This window comes from Bactrocera oleae, chromosome 3 (assembly GCF_042242935.1).
Source record: "Bactrocera oleae isolate idBacOlea1 chromosome 3, idBacOlea1, whole genome shotgun sequence".
Classification (NCBI taxonomy): Eukaryota; Metazoa; Arthropoda; class Insecta; order Diptera; family Tephritidae; genus Bactrocera; species Bactrocera oleae.
The window spans coordinates 78,903,794-78,931,337 of NC_091537.1; the positions used below are offsets into that span (position 1 = coordinate 78,903,794).

The 27,544-nt window shown below is 30.3% G+C and overlaps 1 protein-coding gene across 1 annotated transcript in view; it reads right to left on the reverse strand.

The window, feature by feature from the left end:
* smal (smoke alarm) overlaps positions 1-27,273 on the reverse strand; it is a 137,835-nt gene extending 110,562 nt beyond the window's left edge. Inside the window, exon 1 of the mRNA XM_036365013.2 lies at positions 25,188-27,273. The gene's annotated coding sequence lies outside the window, so the exon portion shown is untranslated. The remainder of the gene's footprint in view (positions 1-25,187) is intronic.
* Between the last annotated feature and the right edge of the window lie 271 nt (positions 27,274-27,544).

A 27,544-nucleotide genomic window follows, 5' to 3' on the forward strand; every position in this document is an offset into this window, starting at 1 on the left:
CCCTTAACCCTTAACAGAATGTGACAAAAATGTAATTAAGAAAAATAATATTAAAGTGCTTCAATAACCGAAAATATGCTAAAATGTAAATCGGTAATACCAAAGCGATAGTGAAAGGAGGTAAAAACGAAAATTTTCGAAAAAATACAAAATGAGCATGATAAAAAGCGAATAACGAAAAGAGTAATCCAATTTATTATAATTATGAAGCGCTCTGCACGCTTTTTACCAATTTTCTACACGCTGCTCAAGCACTTTTTTATCCTTTTCTACGCTACGACTTTGTTGTTGTTATTGCTGTTTTTGTTGCCATACAAAAATTTCGCTTTTAATAAATGATCAGCCTTTCATTACTTATGTAGGACATTTAGAGTTGACAAGCAAAGGCAAGGCAAGCGCAGCAACAAAGTGACGAACGAGCGAGGAAGTTGGAATCAGCGAGAGGAGATGGCATAGAAAGGACTTGTAGCAGAAACAAAGTGACGCCAGCGCGCATTTTAAAGAGCGTCGAATAAAAAAGTTTGCTGTAAAAATGTTGTCGCTTTTTTTTCCTAGTTTTCAGCCTTCTTTTCTGTAGTGCATTTTTGTAGAGCGCTCTTCAGCCTCACCCCAAAGCAGCGTGTTGCCAGCACTTTAACACACTTTTTAACACCTGGTAGTATGGCTTTACTTGTAGTAGGGCCTAACAATGCCTGTCTGAGTGTCTGCTGTTAGCAGTTTGTTGGCAGACGAGTGAAGGAGTAGGTGATTAGAGCAAAAGTGAGCGTAAGATGGGTTATTACGTTCGACAACCCCTGCCTTTTTGGTAATTTCGAAATAGAGTAAACAGAAAAATATTTCCAATTTGTTTCGGAAAAAAAAGCGGCAATTACTAGGAAACACATATTAACTATGCATACCAATATATATATATATATATATACCTTATACCTTATATCATATACATATATATAATATTTATATATATATATTGTACGCATATTATGGTGAGCCAAAAACTAACGTATCTTATTTATAGAACTTAAAACAAGAAATACGGTTCGATCTGAATAATTTCTAATCTCCGTAGACTGCTTTGGATAATCTACGCCAATTTAGGTAAAGATATATTGTCATAGGAAAAAGTTTTCCTTACAAGCGCTTGAATCCGATCGTTCAGTTTGTATGGCAGCTGTACGCAACAGTAGTTCGATATCGGTCATTCGACAAATGAGCAGCTGCTTGGAGAAAAGGAAGTGTGCAAAATTTCAGATCGGTATCTCAAAAACTGAGGAATGTATATACAGACAAACAGACGGACATGGCTAAATGGACTCAGCTCATCATAGTGATCATGTATGTATGTTCATATTTTATAGGGTCTCTGACGTTTCCTGCCTGGTGATAGAAACTTCAAGGTAAACTTAATATACCCTGCTCACGGTATGAAATATGTCCCAGCAAGACAAGATTTTTAAATTATTTTTTAAAATTTTTTCACTATTTAAAGCTGTTAAAAATGGAATATTTTAATTGAAAAATATCTAACTGAGGTCTTTTAGGAAACTTTATGTTCTACAATAATCTGTAACATAAACATATTTTATTTTAAGGTTTTCTAAGGTTCAAGAATTATGATATTTTTAATGAATATTGATATATTAAGAAGTGGTAAGCTTTGAATGCTCAACCACACCTTTTATATAATATTAAACCAAAAATCGTTGAAGTTATTTTTTTTTGTGTGTATAAGTTTAGTTTAAACCATAATTTCGATAGATTGAGTTTTGTCATACCCTTATATACATATCTGCTTTGAAAAATAGCTTTGCATGTTGCGCTTTCATATTACCAGTTTTTTTTTCAAGAAGAATATTTTTCGGTCGGAAAAACTACAGCCGCTCTCTACACGTACACAATAACCACTTGCACTACATAAATAAACATCGAAAAAAAAATAATTATATTATTCAAGTGCTGCTTCAAATATGCGCGCTATCAACAAAATGCTCAGCATGATGAATTACAAAGAAAATTAATTGTTCTCAGATAGAAACGCTGATGGGAGATTGGTATGTGCATATATATTAACTCCCATATATGTAAGCATACTCATATATACAGAATATTGAGCGCTTATAACACACTCTCCCTTACGCCTCCCATATATTGTCGAACGCAATTGTAATTATACCAAAAAATACCCTGAAATATACAACCATACATAAACACATACATATATGTATACATACACACATATACACATACATCTATACATCCAAATAATAGTGTATGAAATGCCACTTACTCAAGTGTGTTTATATAAAATGTAAATTGCTCATGATTAAATGCACGAACATTGATAAATCCAACCGCATATATACCTGAAAGTAGAAGAAAATTTCGTTTTAGTTTATTAAAAATTTATGTTGCATCAATTATATAAGACTTTGGAGTAATTGCTAGTGTGATAAGATTTGTACTATGAATAATGCTTATTTTAAGACACATTTGCTTTTTATTAATTGCTTTTATAAAGGTTACGGTACTTAATTACAGGCACGTGGTAAATTCTTGGAGGAGGATTTGAGCAGAGAAATAATTTATATAGATTTTTGTACATTTTTTTTATATATACCATAAGTTCCAGTTATTATATTCTAGGTGAGAGTTAGTGTACTTCAATAATCGCTGGAAAATTTTTTATATGAAGTCACCCGGTTAGTCGGCTAGAAATTGTGCTCGAAAAGAGTTTAACTGACATCACAATTACTCAGAGGAATGGACAAATGCTTAATGAATAACTGAAATTCGTTACGGCAGTTACTTTCCTCACACTTATCGCCAATGAGCCTAAATTTTAATATTTCAATGTTTCAAGCATACCTCTAGGCGCCTAACCAGTCAACTAAAAGCATACCTTTAGGCGCTTGACAACTTACGCCAAATTTATGTCAAAATTGTCAAACTTGAGCAACCAGTAAAATTAACGACAAAAACGAATATCCGTAATGCCAATCGAATGCTCTGTATTTGGTGGAATCAAAGGAGCGTGCTGTGTTATGAGCTTCCAAAACTGTGTGAAACCATTAATGGGGAACGCTACCGGCAACAATTCATCAAAATTTGCAACTAAGCACAAGGGCATCATGACAACGCACAGCCTAATGTTGCAAGACCGGTTAAAAACTACTTGGAAAACAGCAGCTGGTAAGTTTTGCCTTACCGCCTTGCTGTTCTAATCTTGTCACTTCTGACAACCAGTTGTTCAGGTCGATGCAGCACATCCTCAGAACAGGGTATCAAAAATTGGCTTGATGCATTCTTGGCCTCAAGCTGGCGCAGTGCTTTTGGTCTGTTGGCATGGAATCAACAAATTGCCAGAAAGATTGGAAAATTTTGTAGACTCAATAATATAAATATCGGACAAAAATTATTTAAAATAGTATAAGCATAATAGATACTTCTTGATTAACCCATTTCAATTTAAGCAACTTTAGAGAAAAGTATATTTTTAATAACTTTCAAATACAATATATTTTAAATCTGGTATCTATTTAGTTAAGACTATAAACCATCACAACAAGGCTCTAAAATATCATAGAACTGTAAGCAATAAACTTTCTAAGTTTTCAAAACTCTGCTATAAAAATAGCAACCGATTTCCATTTCAAATGATTTAAGTCTTTCAAAATAGTTATGAATGCATCTTAGAGAGCAAATTTTTTCTCACGCCCATTGTAGCGTAAAATGCAGCAAGCAAAAATCGCTTCGCTGCACAACGCAGAGTGACTACACATTAATATATATGTCAGAGCATAACACATACACACGAACATGAACAACAACAACACATGATGAGCGCGCTTATCAAAGGCAATACATCAACAAGATGAAGAGCTGTGCTGGACGGCAGTGGAAATTGACATGAATTGAAACTGGACGGCAACGTTGGCATTACACCCGAACGCACAACTACATACGAGTATTGGTGTACATAAATCTATGCATATTTGTGGAGTTGTGTTAATGTTTGCAGTGACTTCGGGCAGCAATGGGCAGTGCAGGAAGGAAGCCAAAGCTAAACTCTCAACAAATAACAAACAAAAGATACTAGAAAAGGCAATGGAGTAGAAATCAAAGTGCAGACAATCAAACATGTTTGCAAATTTACATATGCCGGCGTTTGTGTACTCGTATATATATTTACATATAGGAGTATGAGTGGAATAGTTGCATAAGGATGGCTCTGTAGGTATTTAGATATGATATGAAAAAAAAATTTCGACATTCAATTTTCTAACGGTTATAAATTTTGTAAATTCACATTTTTATTAAGACATATACGAGAGAAAAAATTGCATTAGTGTGCTTCTTTAGGTGTTTTTTATTGATTTTTTTCGACATTTTTCTAGCGGTTATATTTATATATATTTTATAAATTTAGATATATGTAGAGATATATGTGTAGCTGTATTAGGATGGTCATCCTGGAATTTAGATATTGTATTGATGATTTTTTAGATTTCATCTTTTTATCGGCTATATTCTTAAATAATGACATTGCTAAACATATGCTTGACTGTATTAGGGTGTTTCTTTAGAAATGAAAATAATGATATTTTTCGACATTTCCTCTTTCCTTAGGTTACATATATAATTAATTGACATTTGTACATACACATATGTAGACATAGGTATGACAGCATTAGGGTGGTTCTATGGAAATAAAGAAGTTTTTTTCGACATTTAATTTTCTATTTTGTTATGTATTTATAAAATGACATTTGTATGTTGACATATGTTTGACAGTATTAGGGTGGTTATTTAGAAATACAGAAATTATAACGACACTGTTTTGCGACATTAATTTTTATAACGGTTTTACATTTTATGAATAAACATTTGTATATATACATATATGTGTAATATTAGGGTGGTTTTTCATATATCTAAAAGTGAAACGGCCGATATCTTCGACAATAAGTTTTCATATCGCCTAAATAAAATATATAAATTTTGATAACGATTAACGCAGGGTAAACAGAAGCAGATAAAAATGAAGTCGAGGGCAAATACATAAATGAAGAAGAAGATTAGTTGATGAAGAAGAAAAATAAATATTGAAACCAAAATAATAGATTTTTTTCTTATGCCTCAAATAGATATTAGTTATTACGATCGAAGATTGGTCGTCGGTTGAAAACCATTAAGTTAGTTTAAACTTTGATCATCATCAGGAAAGGAACTACAAATGTAAATACATAAATTAAAAGTTTAAAGCAATTCCTTAAATATCGTGAATACCCAAATTTTTTCTGAGCACACCCTACCCTAATATAAATACATAGTAGGTAATATTTATATAAAAGCCATGCGTGCTGAAGTCGCGTCGAAGTTAGGGCGTCGAGATATGGCAATAACGTGAAGTTTTGCCTTTAAGCAAAAGTTTTGTTTGCGTTTCGCAATGCAACTTGACCGTTGTGGCCTGCTTCTAGGGGCGTAAACGCTGAATCTTACAAGTATGCACGCATGCTAGACGCATTTATTGTGCCACACTGTGAATGTGTATATTCAGTGCCTATTTAGCAATTGCTAGTGCAGCTCTACTCTCGTTGAATACCCGCCAAGTCTTCACAGACAACTCGAACTCGCTTATTGTCAATCACTGCTTGACCTCAGCATTGTACATCAGCATAACGGGCAACTAATTAAAGTACATACATATGTACGTCAAACAGCAAAGGCTCGATTGAGTTATGGTTAAAGAATAGCGCAGCAGAAAAGACGATGGGCGCGTACACAAAGTGTAGGGAACAATAATGAAAAAAATTATATTAATAAAGTTAAGTTATATTGTACAATAAAGTACACACATACATATATACATACACATATGTAAGACCATATGATAAGTCAGTCTGTGGCAATGTCAGCTGTGCCATAAAACATTTATGCAGCTAAATCAAGTTTGCATAATAAAATTCAAAATATACTGCATTAGGGCGGCATGAACTTATGTGAGTAGAAGACAGACACTAATAATTATAAGAAAAATAACAAAAATAATAAAGCATATGCAGTCAAAGCAAATGTTTAAAGGGAAAAATGGGCAGGGCCGCGCGGCGGTGGCAAGCTAACAAGAGGGGAACTGTCTCGATGAGTCTGAAGAAATGTGCGTGTGTGTGTGAATAGGCTGTTCTACGCCTATGTTGGCATTCGATATATTGCGTATATTTATGCATTTCTTTTTTCCACATATTCACGCTCGTACATACATATGTGTGTATGTATGTATAATATTGAATGTTTGCATATGCCACTCAAGCATTTCTTGCGTTTGAGTCTCGCTCGTCGCGGCCAGCAGCCGGAAATGAAATCGTCTATGAAGTTCATAGCATTTCCCGCCAGTGTGCCAGTGCAACACTATACTTTGCTTGACTTAAATAGCTTGTTGTTGTTGTTGTTGCTTTTATTTTTCTTATTCTTTAGCTAGCTGTATATTGACTCATTTGCTGCCCACTTTGCCTTTGTAGCAATGTTGCTTACTTGCAATACACAAACTAATGGTCACACTAGTTAATTATATGCCAAACACATGCCATGTGGCATATATTAATATATGTACATATATATGCATAGTTATTTACATATACATATGCAACTGCATTTGAACTTGCTAGCATGCATATTTATAAATACATATCTAAAATTAACAAAGCCACAAGCCAATGCAGCGCGTTTTGTTGTTGTTGCTGGCAAATGTTGGTTTCTATTAGTAAAGAGGAAATAGCATAATGCAACATTCTTCAATGCCTTAATGGGTGTTAATAAATGCACACACTGTTATGTACAAGTATATCAAATAATAAGTATATACATATATCTGTTCGTGTGCTTATATACAGTTATATAGCTGCTTTACTTGCAAATATCTATGCTATTCCCGTTGTTATAACGACAGCGTTATTAATACTTAAGATAGCCATAAGTATATCCGTGTAAGAGTTGCCACCTGGCAGCATAATGCAGGTATAAATATTGTTTTGAAGGTGAACATGACAGTTATAATAACACGGTACAACGTGACTAAACCAACTTCGAAAGTTTGAATTATAAATATAAAAGAAATTTCTTCATTTTTCGAAATTAGGTCCCAAAATCGAAATGTTTGCCTTCGAAGTTCGAAATTTTCGAAATGACAGTGGCCTTATAAATTTAAAATAAAAAATATTTATTAACGAAAATCCAACTTCATACTATCATATAAGCTTCACCTTAAAACAGTGCATTCTCCATTTTTCGAAATTAGTTCACACAATCGAAAAATTTTACTTCGAAGTTCGAAATTTTCTAGTTCCAGAGCAGTATTTTTGAAGTCAAAATAATATTTTTTTTCGAACATCCGACTTCATCCTGTCATATGAGCTTGACCTTGAAACAGTACTTTCTCTAATTTTCGAAATCAGTTCGCGGCCTTCAAAATCGAAATACTTGCCGTCAAAGTTCAAATAGCAAATCTTTTTTTCAACGATCCGACTTCATACTGTCATATGAGTTCAACCTTAAAACGGTGATTTTTCATTTTTCGAAGTTAGGTTTCAAAATCGAAATTCACGCTTCGTAATCGTCGTTTTCGTAATCCGAAACAGAATTTTTAAATTGAAAAAATGTTGGCTTTCGTGGAAGATCTCATAGTTTGACCGAAAAATATTGCACACCTTTGAAATAAGAAGAATAGATAGATAGATATTTTCATATTTTAAATTTTTAAGTACTTATTTACAATAATAAGTAATAAAAATTTTTTATTAGCCCAATATCGGACCTTATGGAGACCAATTTCGAAAAACGGAGAAACAAATTTTTTACATGCAATATATAGGGCAAAGCAAAAATCCAGCAGGTAGACCGCATATACAATTGTTATGATATGTCATATAGGAAAATATTGGTTTAGATTCCGTTATTTTTTTTAAGGAAAATAGCATATATCTCCGAAGTTAGTTTTCTGGGGAGGACTTTTGACTTCAATAGATACCAGGTCTGGATTTCTAAGACATGTCCAAATAGGTGATGGTTTTATGTAAAAGATTTCTATGGCCTCTTTCTATACTCGTAGGTATATGTATAACATAAATTGTACTATATCGTGTCATATAGTGCTCCACATATGTAAAAGTATTACGTAAAATGACAAAAAACTATTACTCCCTACCTTTCTGTATCAGGAAGTTCATATTTGTTAGCAAGGATTTTATAAAATGGATATACCTTCGATTTAAAAGTTTTGGATGGGGGCCGTGGCATTTTTTTGTAAAAGTGGTACCAAAAATTAGCAACAAAGACGCAAGTTCTGTCTTAGTTTCGAAACTGGAAAGTTTATTAGCAAAGTTCAGCAATATTATTATTCTGAATACCTATGTATATCTGATGGAAGTAAGCCTGCAAACTCCCATTACACAGACCACATCATATTGTATATACCATAAATCATTGACCGCTTAAACGTATCGATGCTTCTCCACAACTAGATGACTATAAAATTGCCAACAATATTCCTGAGTTAGGCCTAATTCAAAAAAGGGTTGGTTTAACAATGAGTTCGAGAAACTTAAGTTTAGGTCTTGATACTAATTTGCAATTTTTTCCCAAAATGTTTTTTTTTGTTTTTTCAATAAAGAAAATCCCATATATGCTTCTATACTTATTTATTAATAGATAAGCTCAGATCATATTTACCATAACGGTTAACGTTAATGTGACGAAATATTTAACGCTTCACAAAACAATGAACATCATTAGTCAATTAACAGCAGTAGCACAACGGCACCAGTAGACCACAGATTGTCAAGAGCCGCCAGACGCCGCCACAGGCACTTGAAGTCACAATGCGTTGAAAGACCAAACCAAATAATCGTGGCGACTAAATATATAATAGATATAGCTTTGAATTCTAGTGCGAACGCAGCGCAAATTACCACGCTCACTAGCTGAGCTCGCCCAACGGCACAACCACTCAATCCAGCCAGTTGCGGTACTTGAACGTATCAGTTATACAGCTATGTAGATACTTGATCGGTAGTTTGATATGCCGTGTCTACTGCTCGTACATAGGAGGAAATGATATATTGCGCAAGCAGTGCTGAGCGCAGCGTTACTCAAGTGGACAAAGGCGAGCAAAAAACACACACAAATTGCTGCCGACGAACTTAAAATGAAATACGTTTAAGAGGCGTTGAAATGTGAAGCCGAAAGGAAATTTTCCAGTGGCGAGCAACACAAAAGAAAGCGGCCGCTCTGCTTGAAAAAAAAATGTAAAACGAAAGTATTTCCGATGAAAATTGCTGGCATCGCATTGCACAGCGGGCGATTTTGGGCGAGCTGGTAAATGTTTGACTCTTCATTACAATGGGTTTCTGCAATCTTTAGTTTTTTGTTTTTGCAAATCAATCAAGTGCGTTCAAGTCATTTAAGCGGCAAATAAGCAGACAAGCATATTAGTGGCTAACAAGGGGTTGAGTTGTATATGTGTATATATGTATTATATATATTTATACACATATACATATATACAGGAAGTGCAGGCAATCAGCTGTAAGAAGTACAATGCCAACGAAAAAAATTTAAATTAAAGGAGATATTTGGAACTACTGTAATTCGCATTCTTAAGCGACTAAAAGGCCACAAGAATTTTACAATGCAATATAAGCGGGTGTTTCCACCAGACTATGAATTACATAATTCTAAATTAAAATTTCGACTTTTTTAATATAATAAAATGTACTCTATTTTGCTATTAGGCTTAAAATAGCTACGAATCAAGAAGAATAATAAAATGCAATATATATGTATGCTTCCACCAGACAATGAGTTACATAATTCTTAGTTTATATTTGAAATTTTTTTATTAATAATCAGTGTGTTTCGTATAAGACAAGAAAAAATGTAATTTTAAAAGAATTACAAAACGCCACATATATGTATGTGTTCAATATTTAACTAAGAAAAATTTTTTACTGAAATTCTATTTATTTTGTATTAAGCTGAAAAATTTAAAAAAATTTTACAAGTATGTATATATGTATATCGTATTCCCGTTATTCATACTTTTAGTCAAGGCTTCTTTTATTCTCCGTCAAAAATAAAATTCTCATTCATTCATATTTCATTTTGTGTGGCCATTGTTACACTGACTGCATATGAATTAACTTTCAACATATTTGTTAATGCAACGCATTTGTGGCAATGCCATTTTCGGTCAAAATAGCATTACTGAGCCTAATTATTTCAAGCCTTATATGGTTTGTAGTATGTGCTTTGGCTTATTACTATTTTTTTTTTTTTTTGGTATTTTTTTATTTCAGACAATGGGCTTTATGAAAGTCTTTGAACTGGAACAACCTAACAATTTGTGGGGGAAGCCACTAAGCGCACAATCACTAACAAATAACTGCATGAAAGAATCATATCGGCACTGGAGATTACAGACACATACACAACTACTTACATATAGATATAACTATGTGCCAGGGTTAATTGCTGGTTATGACTGCTTGAAAGTAGTTGAAAAATGAGATTTCCGCTCACAATGGCTTTGCAACAATAAGCGTTTAAATTGCGTATGTGTGTGTGATTTTCTGCTTTTTCAGACAGAGTATAATAAAAATGTAAACAAAACTGTTAATGTTCATGATTACATAAGCATATTATAACAATTCTATAATTTAGCGGCGTCTATACGTTTATTGGGTGTTATTACATAATTAGCCAATGAAATATGGTTACTCAGGCGCAAAGCTATTCGCGGTTAATTTAGCACTGCACTTATTCAGTATTAAGTTAAGAGAGTGTAATTATTAGAAAATAAAATTGTAACTTTGAAGTAATCATGCGCCATAAACTTTTGATTAATTTAAGCACTTTTCATTAGCGCTGATGAATTAAATTTTGAAAGTTGTTTGCGAAAATATGAGATTTGATAATTGATATGAGCGACTACACTTTAGAAAGCAGTAACTTAAAGAGTATATGCGATATCGATTTAAAACTCTAGTATGTTATTTTTGAAGATATAACCTATCGAAATATAAAAAAAATATTTTTTTTTTATTTCTTACTACCTTAGGTGGTAAATTAAAAGATAAAAAAAAAAACATTATAAATTTGCAAATGAATGAATTTTAGTTTTTTTTTATCAAAAAACTCAGTATAAATATACTCACAAAGTTTCAAAATTTTCAAACTTTTTAATTTTTTTCTTACTTAATTAATTAACTATTTTATTATTTTTGTCTAAAAAATTATTTTTTTAAAGGATTCGATAAGATTTACATTTTTATTAAAAATATACCTTTTCGACATCATAGAGATTCTACGAAAAAGAATTCCTGTCAACAATATTTACAGGAAATGAGTAAATTAAATTGAATTATATTAAGTATATAAATTTTATTTTTTCAAATATGTACAGAAATCGACATATCTTCATAGTAAAAAGTCGACAAGAAGTATTGAGAAAAATATATGTTTACTTCTTATAAAAAACGAATGATTTGGAAAAAAAAATATCTGATGGAAATTTTCAACATTTAAAAAAATGTCATTTAAAAACAATTATTTGAAAAAGGAAAATTATAAAAGTATTTAGAAAAGCAGTTCAGCTTCAATAAAAACAAATATTGGAAAAAAATAAATAGCTTTCTGCAAAAAAATCGATATGTAAAAACACCAAAATGTTTATTTTTAATTTTTTAAAATCAAAAAAAAAAATATTAAAATAAAAAATTAAATATTTATAATTAATTCTTGTCAACAATATTTCAAGGAAATGAGTTAATTAAATTGAATTAAATTAAGTATATCAATTTTATTTTTTCAAATATGTACACTAATCAACATACCTTCATAGTAAAAACTCAACATATATGTTTACTTCTTATAAAAAACGAATGATTGGAAAAAAAAATTCTGATGGAAATTTTAAACATTTAAAAAAAATTTTTTTAAAAACAATTATTCAAAAAACGAAAATTACAAAAGTATTTAGAAAAGATGTTTAGCTTTAATAAAACAAATATTGGAAAAAAATAAATAACTTTTTGCAAAAAAATTCGATATGTAAAAACACCAAAAATTTCATGATTAATTTTTTAAAATCAAAAAAAAAAATTATGAAAATAAAAAATTATATATTTTCAAAGTTTTTTTATTTAAATTTAATGTTTTTAAAATTTTTTTCAAAAAAACAAAATTTTGAAATTTTTATAATTTAACGATTCCCTTAAAAGAGTTATTTACCTATTTACTTTTATTTACTTGGTAGGAAATTGTGTGTATTTAAAAATCCACTGTTTTACCAAAATAAATTTAATTCCTTTTTTCTTAAAAATAACATATTTTTGTAAACAAAGAAAAATTCATTGAAGATCCACTATTTTATCAATATAAAATTAACGATTACATTAAAAAATATATTTTTGCTAACCAAAAAGAGAAAATTTTAAGGAAAATCTGCTTTTTTGCCAAACTAAAATCCTTCATTGGATAAAAAAGCGCACTCTTTGAATTAAGAAAGTAAGAAATAATCAAAATCATTTGATAAAAAAATTTATCTTTTCATTATAGGGAAAATATTTTTTTTTGTCACTTTTGAAATTTTCTCTATACAACTATTTTTATAATTATCTTATTTTCAATTTTAAATGAAATTCTGTTTCGGTTTCAATGAATGTTATGAAAACTACAAAAAAAAAAACTTACAAAATAGTGATCAAATAATAATGAAATTATAACACAAACAATTTGAAAATGAATTTTATTAGATAAAAATAAATAATATGTTTTCTGATTAAAGAAGAAGATTCAATTAAAATTTTTTTGCTACTTTTGTAATATTATTTACCGGTAAATTTAACTGAGTTTCGAATTTAAATGAATTATTGTTTTAAAAAATTAAAATAAATGACAGAATAAGACATTACAGTAAATTAAAATTACAAAAATTAAAATATTTCAAGTGTTATATGATATTTTCAAAGTAATGTTAAATAAATCGCTCTCTAATAACAAGTTTTGAAACAAAAATTCTTTAATTGTTACAAATAATTGAAAAAAATTTGTTTCTTTGTTTAATTTACACAATAAGTTGATTTTCACCAAATAAATTGTGACGTTTATCAGCAGCAATACAAAATTAAAGGTGCTAAGTAAATTGTCACGGCTTGCTGAACAAAAGGAAATTTAAGCTTAACAAATATTTAACTCTTTACACAGATTTAAGGCGGCGATTAAGATTTTTGTCTTTACAAAATCCGACAAGATTACATAGCACATACAGTTAGTTTATGAGCTCATATTGCAACAGCTAAGCGGCATACAATACTTGCAGCACGATGCAATTTGTCAATTAGACTAAATTGCGGTATTGTTAAAGCAACTACATGAAATTTCGAAAGAGTTAAATACCAAAATTAAGTCCAAAATAAATGAAAAACAATAAAGACAAGAGGTAAACACATAAATTACAAAAGCAAAAATAAATGATAAGAAAAATTACAAAGATATATTTTTTTTTGTTTTTGATGTTTGTGTGTATATGCGTAGGCTAATGTGGCGCCAACTAATTAAGCGCGCCATATATTAAGAGCATGAAAAGAATATGAGCGCAACAGCCTACACCTGCAATTAAAATTAATTTTCTCCACGCCAAGCAATGGAAATTTTTCACAAAACAATAAAATTACACAGAGATTATGCTAACAAACTAGCAAATGCATAAAAATTAGATGAAAGAAAAAAAATATTAAACATTAAAGAACTTGCATGTACAAGAGCACACACTTCGTATATGTGCACTACAACTACAACTTCACACACATACACACCTAAGAATGGTGGCAGGGCAGCACCAGCAGTAAAGGCAAGTCGAATTAGATGAAAAATTTACAAGCACCCAAGCGAAATGACGATAATAAACAAGCAAATATAAAGGTAATAAACTTAAGGGCAACAACTACAACAAACAAAGTGGCAGCGGAAGGTGCAAAGGTAAAGACAACTGAACTGAGTTAAGAAAATAAAAAATGAAGCCAAATAAGGAAAAAAAACAGCAACAACAAAAACGATAAAAAATCAAGGCAAGATACACAAAAAGCAAGAATAACAGCAACAAAAACAACAACAACAAATTTCACAATGCATATCAAATGATTTGAAGAGAAAAATCTCCGCAATGCGAGATGCCGCGCTGCCGGCTACAGGCTGCAGATACCAATAGTGATATAGAATGATATACAACAACAATAAAAGAAATATGTACGACACTACCTGTAAAAACACACACACACACACACACACACATGGAAACCATAAGTTACATCAGCATGTGTGTGCCCAACAACGGTAGACTCATGCAGATTTTTTTGTGCTCAGCGGCGTTGGCAGCAATGCAGTGCAGCGGACAATCGCCGTGTTGATGATAGTGGCAACAGCAGCATTGCACCTGTGTGTGTGTGAGCCTGATCACATAATTGTATGCGTGTGTGTTAGTACGTGCGTAGCGCCAGTCATGCAGGCGGCCACATGTGGCTCGCAAAGTGGCAACAGCAGTGGGAGCGGCAGAGTGCGGCAAGCGTAGAAAAGAAAGAGAATGAAATCATTTGTGACAAGCGGCAAGAAGGTGGAGCGGTGGCGTGAGGGCAGGTAGTAGGTACACTTGTCAACTGCTGTGTTCTGAAGAACTTGTGGCTGAGATTATTATCGCAACAGTGTTGCGGAAAAGTATGAGAATGTGAGGAATTTGTAATTGTTGTGAGTTAAGTGAAAAAAATAAAAATAAAATAATACTGCGGACGGCTGTATTATTCACTAAGGTTAAAAGTCGTTAAAATTTTTCCATATATGAATTTGTATTTATTTTGTAATTTTTAAAATTTGTTAAAGATCGTTTCTCGTCAACATATTTTGATTTATCGGAGCAATTTCACAAAGTGTCTGTTCATAATAATTTCTTCTAAGATTCTAAAATTCATTTTATTTTTAAATCTATTATCTTTAGAAGAACTTCCATCTTTTATTGGATTTTTACCTAAATTATATATTATATTTATATTGGTATATAGATTGTTGTTGCTTTCATTGCTTTCAACTGCATTAAGAAACTTTATTTAACACCTATTTCAAAATAATTCACGAAAATTATTTCTATTTCAAAATTTCTCCTTGTAAACATTTTGTAAAATTTTCTTTGCGTGTGTCCGACTACATTTCGCATGCACTGTAATTTCGTTTTCTTCACTTACTTGATGGTGGTGGTATATTTTGTTCGCTAATTAATTAGAAATGTCGAAAATTATGATAGGCGTAACGTATAACATATGCAATAATACACGTTACAACAACAACAACAATAATCTAGTGGAAGTGAGAATAATAAAAGAATTGTTTCAGGTACAATTCACCGTTCAACATGGGTTCAATGGTAACAATAATTTTTTTTATTATAAATAATATACATATTATATACACTATCAAAAAATATATACTCGTATTCAATTATGATTTTTTTTAATTTAGAGGAAAAATAGGTACAAGTAAATATAAAATATTATCAAATAATATAAACGGCCGCATTAAACAGCGTTTAAAAAAAAGAAAAAAAATTATAAGAAAAAAATTCTTTTTTCAAACTATTATTACCGTTATTTATTAACGGTTTTTATGATTTATGCGTTTAAACATAATAATTTTTTTTTAATTTTTATTTTTTATAAAGACATTTTTAATTACTTCTCGGTGTTTAAATTTGTTTAAAGGTTTCCGAATTTTCTTAAATTATTTTTTAATTATAGGCAACATTTTTTTATAATTACTAACAATTTACTGTTAATACATTTTTATAAAAACCCAAATGTTGTTACATTTTCTTTTTTCTGCTTATTTAGTTACTGCTTTTTTTATTCGTTTGAATTTTTGAAATGTTTTCCAAATACCTTTTTTAGTTTTTTTTTTATACAAATTAGATGTATGTACATACTTTCAAAATTATATTTCATAATGCTCATTTTAATAACAGTTAATACATTTTTGTTAAAAACCATTATTTATATGTTTTTCATTTCAATTAATTTTTTCATTTTTTTTTTTAAATTATTAAATTCAAAAAAAAAATTATTAAAATTAAATTTTTTTGTTAAAATTGGAATGGAATTTTTTTTAATCTTTTTCAAATATTGGTTTAATTTTTTTTTTTTTTATATTTATGTATTTAATAATAAATCGTTGTAAATAAATTTTAATTCAAATTATTTAATAAAAATATATGCCTCTAAAATTTTTTTAATCCTTTTTTTTCAAAATCAACTCAAAAAATGGAATTTATTATTCGCTGTTGTTGTTTTTTGTTACATTAATATTTCATAAAATAAACCTCTTAGTGATAATTTTATTTGTTTTATAACTGTAAATTTTAATTTTCGTAAAACTTCTGAAAACCTTACTCATTTTTTTTTTAATTATAAATTATAAATTAACTAGCCTAAGTATTTTTAGCGAATTGTGAATACCTAAAGAAAAAAATAAGAGTCTTTGATAAATTTTAAAATTCTTTTTTTCAAAATATTTAAAAAAAAAAGTATGTGGTACGTGTTTTGCGTTGTGTTTTTATAAATAAATTTTCATACTGTTATACTTCACAAATTTTTACCCAAACGAAAAAAATTCCAAAATTTTTTTATATTTTTTTAACAAAAAGTAATTTTGGTTTGTTTTTCAAATATATATTTAATTTTTCTAAGCAAAAAAAAATTTCCGTAGTTTTTTGTATGTTTTTCAATTATTTTTTAATTTTTTTGTCTTGTTTTTCTAATACTTTCAAAAAGTTTTGGCTTAAAATAAATTTTTTTTAATTTTATAATAATTTTATGACATTTAAGCCTTCCTCAATACCTACATCTTAGCAGTAATTTCTATTTTAAATATTATATATGTATATTCTGTTTTAATATTGAAGCCATGTTTTTTTCACTTGAAATATAAAAGTATTTTTAAACCATACAATTTTGAAAATACCAGCATTATAATTAGCTTCAAAAAACCAAAACTTTTTTGTGAAGAAGTATTAAGATCTCAATGTAGAAAAAACACAGAAGAAATTCAAAAACCTATCTGGGCAACAAAAAACAAAAACTGAAAATGTATGTGTCAGTTGACATAAATTAAATGCTGAGCAGATATCAGTGAGAGGGCAGCAGATAGCGGCTACAAATGCACATGCAAACAAATACACAGCATTTACTAGGGTTGGCCTAGAGACGAACGAGCAGACGTGGAGAGCAGATAAGCAGCAGAAGTTGCCATATCTGAAAACGTCGAAGCATACTCTTTAGCTACACACATACATACAGGAAATATTCTATATGTATATACACATGTACCGCCTTAGCATAACTGTTTCGAGCATCACTTACAACTGTTGTCAACCAGCAAGCTGTTGAAGAAGCTGTGTAAGTTACATACACACACATATTAGAGCCCGACACGTTTGAGGAAAATATGCCTTGTGCTTTTTATTAACGTTCTTTTGCTTAAAAGTAAACAAACTGGAAATGTTTCAAAAAAAAAGAAACAAATAACACAGCAACTAAAAGCACATGCACGCGCTGATTGCGCGTCAACTTCATTAGCAAGCAAAGCGTGAAGGTTGGCGACGCCGGCAGCATGGCGTATGACAATGCAGTAAATGCGAAAAAATTAAACGAAGAAAAGGAGCGAAAGATTTCGACGGGCAAGTAGAAAGGCTCATAGTGTAATTTCGTGCTCATTTTAATATGCACCCATTTGGGTGTGAGTTGAAAGCAAAAGTAGTCTAGTTGGAAATTGGAACACATTTCTTTTACGAGGAAATTGCAAAAAAAACAACTGCAAAGAAACTTTGTAAAAGTTGTTGCCAAGCAGCAGCAGTAGCACTCAGTATAAGATAGGTTTGTCTTTTTAAAGTTTTTTTCTTTTACTATTTTGCTTTTTTCGCGGAAAAGCAGTCAAAACAGTACATTATCAGTACAAAGCACTGGGCGCAACTCTGTTTACATACATATAATATACTTGTATTTTGACCGTTTTTTGCGGCTGCTGGGCATTAGTGAACCTTACTGCTGTTTATTAGCCATTTCAATGACACGCGTTTAGGCGCGGAACGAATTTTCCGCACAAGCGCGTCTGTTTTTGTTTTAACTTAAACTTACAGCTGAAGAGCTGGGCGGAAGATGGAGCTCTTTTATTAAGACAGCAATGATAAAAGAAAATTTATTAGTTGTATAAATTTAAAAGAGCAAAATAAATTTAAATAAAATAAAATAAAGAAACTAAAATTTAATTAAATTAAATATAATTAAATTAAATAGAAGTAAACTAAATTAAACGAAATCAAATAAAATTAAGTTAAATTAAATAAAACAAAATAAAATAAAATAATATAAAATCAAACCAAATAAAATAAAATTAAAATTAAAATTAAATAAAATAAAATAAATTAAAATAAAATAAAATAAAATAAAATTATATTAAATTAATTTAAATTAAAATAAAATTAAATTAAATTAAATAGAATAAAATAAAATTAAAATAAATAAAAACAAATAAAATTAAATTAAATTAAATAAAACATAATAAAATAATATATAGTATATTAGTTTATAATATAATATAATATATTAATAGGTAATTCAAACAAAAAATATACAAATAAATAAAATAAACCTCACGCTATTTTTTTTTACACAAAAATGTCGACCTGCTTTTAAAGGGACTATTTTTATTATTCTAACATGAAGAAAACCTCGGCTGAAGGTCATTGGTGAAAGTTTATAGCTAACATGAACTGGTTGAGCGATCGTGCAAAAAGTAGTTTGCGTGATTTAAAAGTGTGGATTTTGGCTTGGAAAACAAAGAACGTCCGAGGCGACCAAAAAAGTTGATGAAAAGATAAGGAACTGGGCGTGATTGCCGAAAAACATCCGGAATTTTCGACTAGACACGAAACGATAATTTTCTATCATGACAACGCGCGACCCCATGTCGCAAGACTGTTAAAAAACTATTTCCAAAACAACGGCTGAGAAGTTTTGCTTTCTCCGTTTTAATAAACAGACCTTATCAATCTGAATACCATTTGTTCTGACCGATGCAGAACGCCCTCAGAACAGGGTGTCAAAAGTTGGCTTGGTTCTTTTTGATTAAATTCTGTGATGGTTTTAAAAAAAAACGTAATACACTCTCGTTCCACCTCTGATGTATACTTAAGTGGGTTGCTCAAATAAATAATAAAAATTTTAAATACGCTTATGATACTTAGCTTAGCTTTATAGTGTATAAATGATGTGTAATTTTTTTTTTTTAATACAGTTATTTACTTTGTATTACAGGCACTAAGGCTACAGAATACAATTTTAAGTTTAGTAAGGCTTTTACCTTTTTGAGATCATTTAAATATGAATAAAGATCTTAAAACTGTGGGGAGTGTGTACATGATCTATTCAACGTGATATAAATATCATAAAAAACTTAACTTAACAAGCGTTGAAGTGATAAACTAAAGAGATGCGGTTTTGTCACGATTAAAATATTCCCACAAAGTGTTTGTTTCCATTAGGGTTCAAAAGCATATAATACCTTTTACACTTTTTATTGAAAACTAAGGAGAAACCTTATGAAAAAGTCATTGCTTTATGGTTTTATGTTTCTTTATGCAGTTAAAAGTTCTTCAGACTGCTAATTACTTGAGGCAATTAGAATAATGTTAAATACAATATATTAAGCCAGGTGATTGGCTAATTGACTGGAATATTGGTAAAACAATATGAATTAAGTTTTTTACTTGAAAGTAATAGTTTTTTGTATATAAAACTATATGTAAAAGGTTATCGATTGAGGTTTTGTGAAGCATTTTCTATAGGCTTTGATTAATAATAATAGAAATAATAAGTCATGATAATCTCTTTAAAGTGTATAGTTTTTGAATTTTCAATGAAAATTATGCTTAATAATGCATTAATGAGCATTTGTAATTAACGAAATAGCCTTAAACCAGAACTAGTACGAATACTTAAGAAATGAAAACAGCAAAAATTAATGAAATAAAAATGTAAAAGATACAAAAATTAAGTAAAAGTTTTCGTAAACATCTGTGAAGCAAAATAAATCCAAGCAGCCCGAATTAGAATTAAGAGAAATTGAAAAACCATTAGAGAGCATGAAGAGCAAATCAAATCATCAATAAATTTCACGCTAACTGACTGCAATCAAGTTGAAAATTACGGAATTTCAACTGTTTTATAGGAGAAATCTGTTTTCATAACAACAACAAGAAATAAGCAAACAAACATTATATACAAAGCAGCAAAGAATGTACCAACAAAGCAGCGAACGTCAAATGCCACACATAAATGCCAAGCATACCAGAAGTGATTGGAGTTGCAAAGAGCAAGTGAAAAAATTTGTGTATGTATTTAAAAAAATAAAATAAAAACAAGAAACAAGTTAACTTCGGCGGGGCGGAAGCTATAATACCCTTCACAGGTGCAATTCTTAATAAAATAGTATTCAATTTTTTTTATCTTGACTGATCAGTTTGTATGACAGCTCTATGCTATAGTAGTTCGAATTGAATAATTTGTTCAGAGATTGTAGCGCTGCCTTAAACAATAATCTGTGCAAAATTGCGTAAATATATCTCATCAAATAAAAAAGTTTTCCATATAAGAAGTTTAATTTAATCGTTCAGTTTGTATGGCAGCTATATGCTATGGTGATTCGATCTGAATAAATTCGAAGATTTTAGCAATTAACTTGCAAAATATTCAGTGCCAAATTTCGTGAAGATATATTGGAAAATAAAAAAGGTATCCATATAAGGACTTGATTTTGATCGATCACTTTGTATGGTAGCTATATGCTATAGTAGTCCGATATCGGCGTTTCCGACAAGTGAGCAGCTCCTTAGGGAGAAAAGAACGTGTATAAAATTTCAGATCGAGATCTTCAAAAACTGAAGGACTAGATCATTTATGTATATATTATATTTTATAAAGTCTCCGACGTTTCCTTCTGGGTATTACAAATTTCTTGGCAAATTTTTCATATGCAGCCTGTTTAAGGTATAATGAAAAAAATCTCAGCAAAGTCTAGAAAAAAAGTAATAAAAGCCAAATAGAGAGGCTCTCACGGCGTATGCGGCAAGTGTCGGCAAACTTGTGGCAGCCACATGGTAGACTCCACTATGCCAAGCACTGCTTGTACACGCGTTTTACTGTCACTTGTCGTCACTGCGACCGAATAATCGACATTAGAAGATCAAAGCGCTGAGTGCCATATGACAACGTCAGACAACGTCAAGCGCATGGCGAAGACGGAAATGTGAAGAATTTTAATTGTCAAACATAATTTTTCACATAATTACCTGCTCATAATTTTTTCACCAATAAACTTAAAATGTTAACGCGTTTTGCAGGGCAGTGAGAGTTAGCACGAGAATGGGTATGTGAGAATACAAAAAAAAAATTAATAAATACATTTCATGAGGCAGCGCTGCGCTGCAGATAGACAATTTTCGGTTACACAGCAGCCGGCACAAGATTCGGTGCATTTGATAAAACAAGTAGACGCAAGCGCTGCGTAAAGGCGCAACAAAACAGTGAAGGGAAGTCAAATGAAGCACAAAACATAGTGAAATTAAATGAAATCAAATGTGCGCCCATTTCGAGCGGAGATATATGCGGCAAGGTGAATGGTAGACGCAGTGGACACATAAAGAAATTAATGCGCTTGCTGCAGCGTCGGCCACGGGGTGCAGGGTGCAGGGAGCGCCACGGCGGCATTTATGATGCCTTTGTAATTTCGCTTAATTTGTGCGCTACGACCGATCAGATAAAACTGGCATGCACAGGCATATTTTGGTACGGTGTTTTTTTGCTGTTTTTTCTGCTATCTATCATTCTTTCATCATTAAGCAGGTCAAGCGCTGTGTCAGTGCGTAGGCTCGGTCGTTTAGTCAACAAATCTTAAATGTACATCTGCTAAAGATTTGCCGCCTCGCCAGTCAGCGGTGTCATGTACATGCATAATTTTTGTTTTAAATGCTTTTCAAGATAATTTGCTGAAGATAGTGTTGGTGAAATGATTGCGCACAAGAAATTTATTTGGCGGACGTTAACAAGAATTGCATTGAGTGGAAGAAATTGTTTTTTTTTTTTTTAATCTAATTGTGCATAAATGTTGCTTTTGAATGCGAATGCCGTCTTTATGAAATAAATAAATAAAACAACAACAATGGTAATTGAAGCATACCTTTTTTTGCCTGTTGCATATCTTTTAAGTTGTTGTTGATTTTTTTACGCAGATAAAAATATATAGCCTTTTAATATTTCTAATTGCATCTAGTTTCGAAACTTCAAAAATAATGTAGATATTCGAAATCGATTGTTGAAAATTCAAATTATTTTCAGAGTTATAGCCGTTTTATTGTCGTGGCATCTTGGCTGGTTTAGTTTTACCGTTTTTCTCGACACTACTTTTTTATGCATTCGCCATGATATCTCAAGCTACATTCGCTAAACATCACTCTACTCTATCGTATGAGCTTAAAAAACCTGAGAGTTTAAAATTTTTTAATAATTTTAAAACATTCGAGATTGTTAAGAAGTAGTAAAGAATCGACCTTTATTTTGAGTAGCCGCTATTTTATGAAATTTTTTTCAGTTATGTTGTTTCCATCAGTATTTTGTTTGTCTGATGATCATATCAAAATTATTTGTTAACAATTATTTCAATTCAAAATTTGAAATTTGCATTATTTTTTAATTTTTTCTCAAAATTTTTATAAATTAAGAAACATTTTTTATCGATTATTTAAAAAGAATTTGAGCTTTTTTAAATTATGTGATGCCAATTTTTGTAATTTTATTTTGAAACATTATTTTTTACATAAATATACGATTTATTTCAACGTTTTAAATATTTTTCTATCTAATCGAATTGGCTGGCAATCTGAAATTAATCTTTAAACAACAGTAGCAATATTTTTGAATCACACTTATTTTTAGCAGTCAAATCTGTTAGGGCACTTTTAGAATAATGGTGGACTATTTTGTTTCTTGTACAGATCACTTTTTGCGCTTTAAATTATGTTATATTCCTTTTTATCTCTACTGAAATATTTTAAGGTATACATTTTAAATCTAAACTGATCTTCCACAAAATTGATTGCTCTTATCCGAATCAAATATTTCGAAAAACTTAATTTTAATTTTTTATAAATAATCTCGAATGCAATAAAAACAAATCTTGATTATTTTCAAGACTGATAAGTGATAAAAACCTTTTAACTATAGATGATAGAACAAGGAATTGAATGACAACTAATAGGGGTTTTACTTGTAGGTACTACTCTAGTAATAAGAGAAATAATTAAAGTTTTGACCAACTACGTTTTCTTAAGCTGTTATTAAGTGGCTTTTCATTTTCATATTATTATAATATATACATAAAACACTCAAAAATAAGAGCCACCGAAAGGCAAAAACTTTATTTAAACAATCCAAATTACGGACCAATGATTAAAATTTCAAACACTAATTCTTTACTGCATAAAATTGGTTTATTTCTAAAGCAAACCCAATGTATTGGATTTGAATTAGAACTGCCATACGCATAAAGGTGATTTTTTATATGCATAAATAGAAGGCATTAAAATAAAAAGTAATTTAAAAAAAAAATGTTTTCAAAAATTATTCCCAAATGCTGCTAAAAATTTTTCTTTCTGATTTTTAAGAGAACGAATAGTACATCAGCTAATTTTATAATACATTCTAGGAAGGATATTTCACTCAGAAATAGAAAATATTTTAATAGATTTCTCATTAAGTTCTGATTTGAAATGAATTTGAAGTTTTCATGTAACTACTTTTTTCTAGTAGACAAATTTCATTGTTGACGTTTTAATCGAAAAATCATTAAGTCGTATTTTATTGATAAACCGTTACTCTATTTTATTGCAGAATATAATTTTAGAGCGATCGAAGTAAAGAGAGAAGAGAAGTTAACGTTGTAAATCACTTAACACTCTTTTTTTTTGTTTTAAATGAGAGTGAAAAATATGAGTGATTTAATATGTTTTGCCTTCTAAAAAATTTATATGATTTTGAAGACAACGAAAGAAGAAAAAGAGGTTGTATTAAATTAAATTTAATAAAAAAAGTAAAATTAAAAAAAATATTTTTTGGCTCCTAAAAATTTATTACAATTTAATATTAAAGTTTTTTATGATTTGTGTTTTTTTTTTGTTTTTTTTAGTTTCACTAAAATGTTTATAACTAACGCTACTCCTCCCTCGCATATTATTTATAATATATTATTAAAAGTTCAAAAATATACAACTTTTATATATTTACCTTGATATATAACGAATGAAAATTTTTGGAAATTTTCGTATTATTTCCTATAATTTATTTGTAATTAGATTACAGCACAAGGTCACCTTGATTATTAATTACCACAAAAAATATCTTTTCGTTCATAAATTCGTAATATTTTGTAAACTTCTCATATGTATTTACATATTGAACTTTATGTCAGAAAAATTCACTAATTGCTTAAATTTATTGGCTTGTTCGTAAAGCTTAATACAAACACAAAAATGTACGAAATATCAGATATTTATATTTGCTAATTAGCAATAAAACAATGGGAATGTCCCACATATGGCTAGGTAAGAGAAAATAATCTAGTTTTTTTATTATTATAAGATATATATATATAAAATACATATAGTTTTAATTAGCGTACTCCTGCAGTTTTGAAATATTTTAAAATACAAATCTGAAATTAAAGTTTAAAATTTATTTGCCAACAAATACACAATTTCTTACGAAACAACTAAACACACAAGATGCCAACATTTTTCGAGGAACTTCTGAAGAACGTAACACATATGGATATATTTCTGATCAATAAACCAACCTTTTAGCACCAATAAAAAGAAAACCGGCGCACTTTCATGCTTTTTAAAATCAACGTTTACACTCTATATAAATGCTGCTGCCACCCAGCAACCAAATTTTATTAATAAATATTAATTATCTGAATGTAAAGCGTGTTATTGATTGAGCGCTTCATACAGCAAACACATAGGTAAATACAACAAAATCACCACTCACCTGTATCGAGTTGTTTTTTGTTGTTTTTGTGCCAAAACCGAATTATTTACACCAACAGCAATCGTTATTAAATACACACGCTTGCACCATGCAGCAGTTGAAGTGTAAAAATCTATTAAAAATGCAAGCGGTGCAAAAGTTTTACACAAACAACAGAAAATACACACAATTATTTATTTTATTTTATTTTTTATTTTTTTGTAAAAATATAACTCGCTCGCTTGTTTAACTTTTCATAGGCAGCTGATAAATTAAAAATGAAGCAATTTCACAGATCCACGGCTGGTGGTTACAACGCTTGCGGTGGCTTGTGGTGTGCGGCTTTAAGTTGGCTTTAATTGCTCAAACACGCAAATCTACAACAAGCTCAAACAAATTGCTGTTTACACACACTGTTATGAGTTGCTGTAAGCGCGAAGTTTGTTTTAGAATTTTTTTTAATTTTTAAAAGCGTTTCGTGGATTTAGTTGGGTTGTAATTGTTGTTATAAGTTTTCTGTGTGCTAATTAAAGCCGCAAAAAAATTGATTTTAGTTTGAAAATAAATGCAATAACTTTCCTCACAGCTGTTGTGCTATACAAAGCGCAGTAAATTTTTTTAATATATTTTATATTTTTTATTTTTATTTATGATTATTTTTATTTTGCTGTAAAAGCTGCTTAGATTGCTTGTATTAAGTGAGTTGTTATTACTACTTTTTTTTATTTAGTATTATTTTTTATTTTTTTGCAATTATTTTGTGTGAATGGTTTTTAACTTTTTTTTTGTTCAAAAAATCTGTTTTCTGCACTCGATTTTTATTGCTATGCTTTTATTTATATTTTTTGTTTGATATGTGTTTATAAATATTTTACAGACTCACAGTAAAATTTAAAAATTTTTAATTTTGCTTATATTTTTCCGTTTTTTTGCTGCGTTTTTCTTTAAATTTTTGTTTTTGTTTTCGTCTCGCTATTTACAACTCACATATTTTTAATATAATTGCCATTACACAAATTGCTTTTTGTAGTTAATTATAACGGTTTTAGACAAAGTTATTTGAAAACTAAAATTCATCACAGAAAGTAACGGTAAAATACATACTTTTATATGTAATGATTACAGCAGGTAATGATTACAACATATAATGATTACATTTAATCCAAAATATATATTTTTTTTTAATTATATGCGCAGATTTGCAATATCTGTTGGTACTGGATAAAAGCAATTCCCGTTATTTTGTTTTAGCAGTATTTAAATTTCTGTCTAACTGTAAATATTTTTTCGTACTAGCTTTAATTCATTATAGTTTTAATTACACACTTTAAATATCATATTAATACAATTTTTATATTTTTATACACTGTAATCGTAATTTTTTCACAAAATTATTTTTTGAATTTTTTATCCTTCGTATATTCACTTCTATTTAGCGCACTTGAGCACCTCCAAAAATATTTATCCAACACATTTGTTGCTTCCTAACGTTGCGTCCACCAGCAACGTCGTCGTTGTCTCAACGTATTTTAGCCTTCTTAGCATTTTTCGTTAAAGTTTAATGCAACCATGATTTCAAACACTACCTTCGTCTTCGAAACTAATTTTCACTTATGCTGCAAGCACATTTTCCAAGTAACCACAAACACTTTTACTACTGCGAATGTGGATGTTTTGCAAACACTTTCATTTATCATTTGTGTTTGGACCCACACAAAAATATACGCGCGCTGTTTGCGGAAATCCTATGTCGAAATATGCAAAGTTCATTTTGCGCGACGCGTCGTCAACGCGAAACAACATCGATATGTGGCGGAAGTACACATATGCGCGCACACATATATAATATATCGTATGTTCACATACGCGGACGAGAAAACCAAAAAAAATATAGTGTATGGAAAACACCTCAACAACTTCAGATTTTCTTCGACGACGAGTTGTCGGTCTGTGTACACGAATAAAAATGATAATCCAAAAAAGTACCGTTGTTTTGACGGCAACGTACCCCACACAAACAAACGTTCGTTCGGCTTATACGCGTTACTAAACGTTTATGCGCGCTAACTATGAATTTGTTCTGACTCCGTAGAGTGTTCGGCTGCGACTGTGCGACCATTCGTTGCACAGTTACGCTACAGTTGCCCGATGGCTCACTAGCTGATCCAGCCCTTCAATGTACTCGTGCACACATATGCTGAGCGTAAATTATTGCGCGGTGGTGGCTAGGTGACATGTTCGTCGTTGCTGTTAAAGGGAATGCTTCTGCTGTTAGTTGTGTTGCTAGTGATGGTGGTGGTGTTAGCGCTGACTGTTGTCGTTCAAGGCGATGATGTGCAGCAAAACGCACCATAGCGCTCCCGGGCGACTTGCGAGCA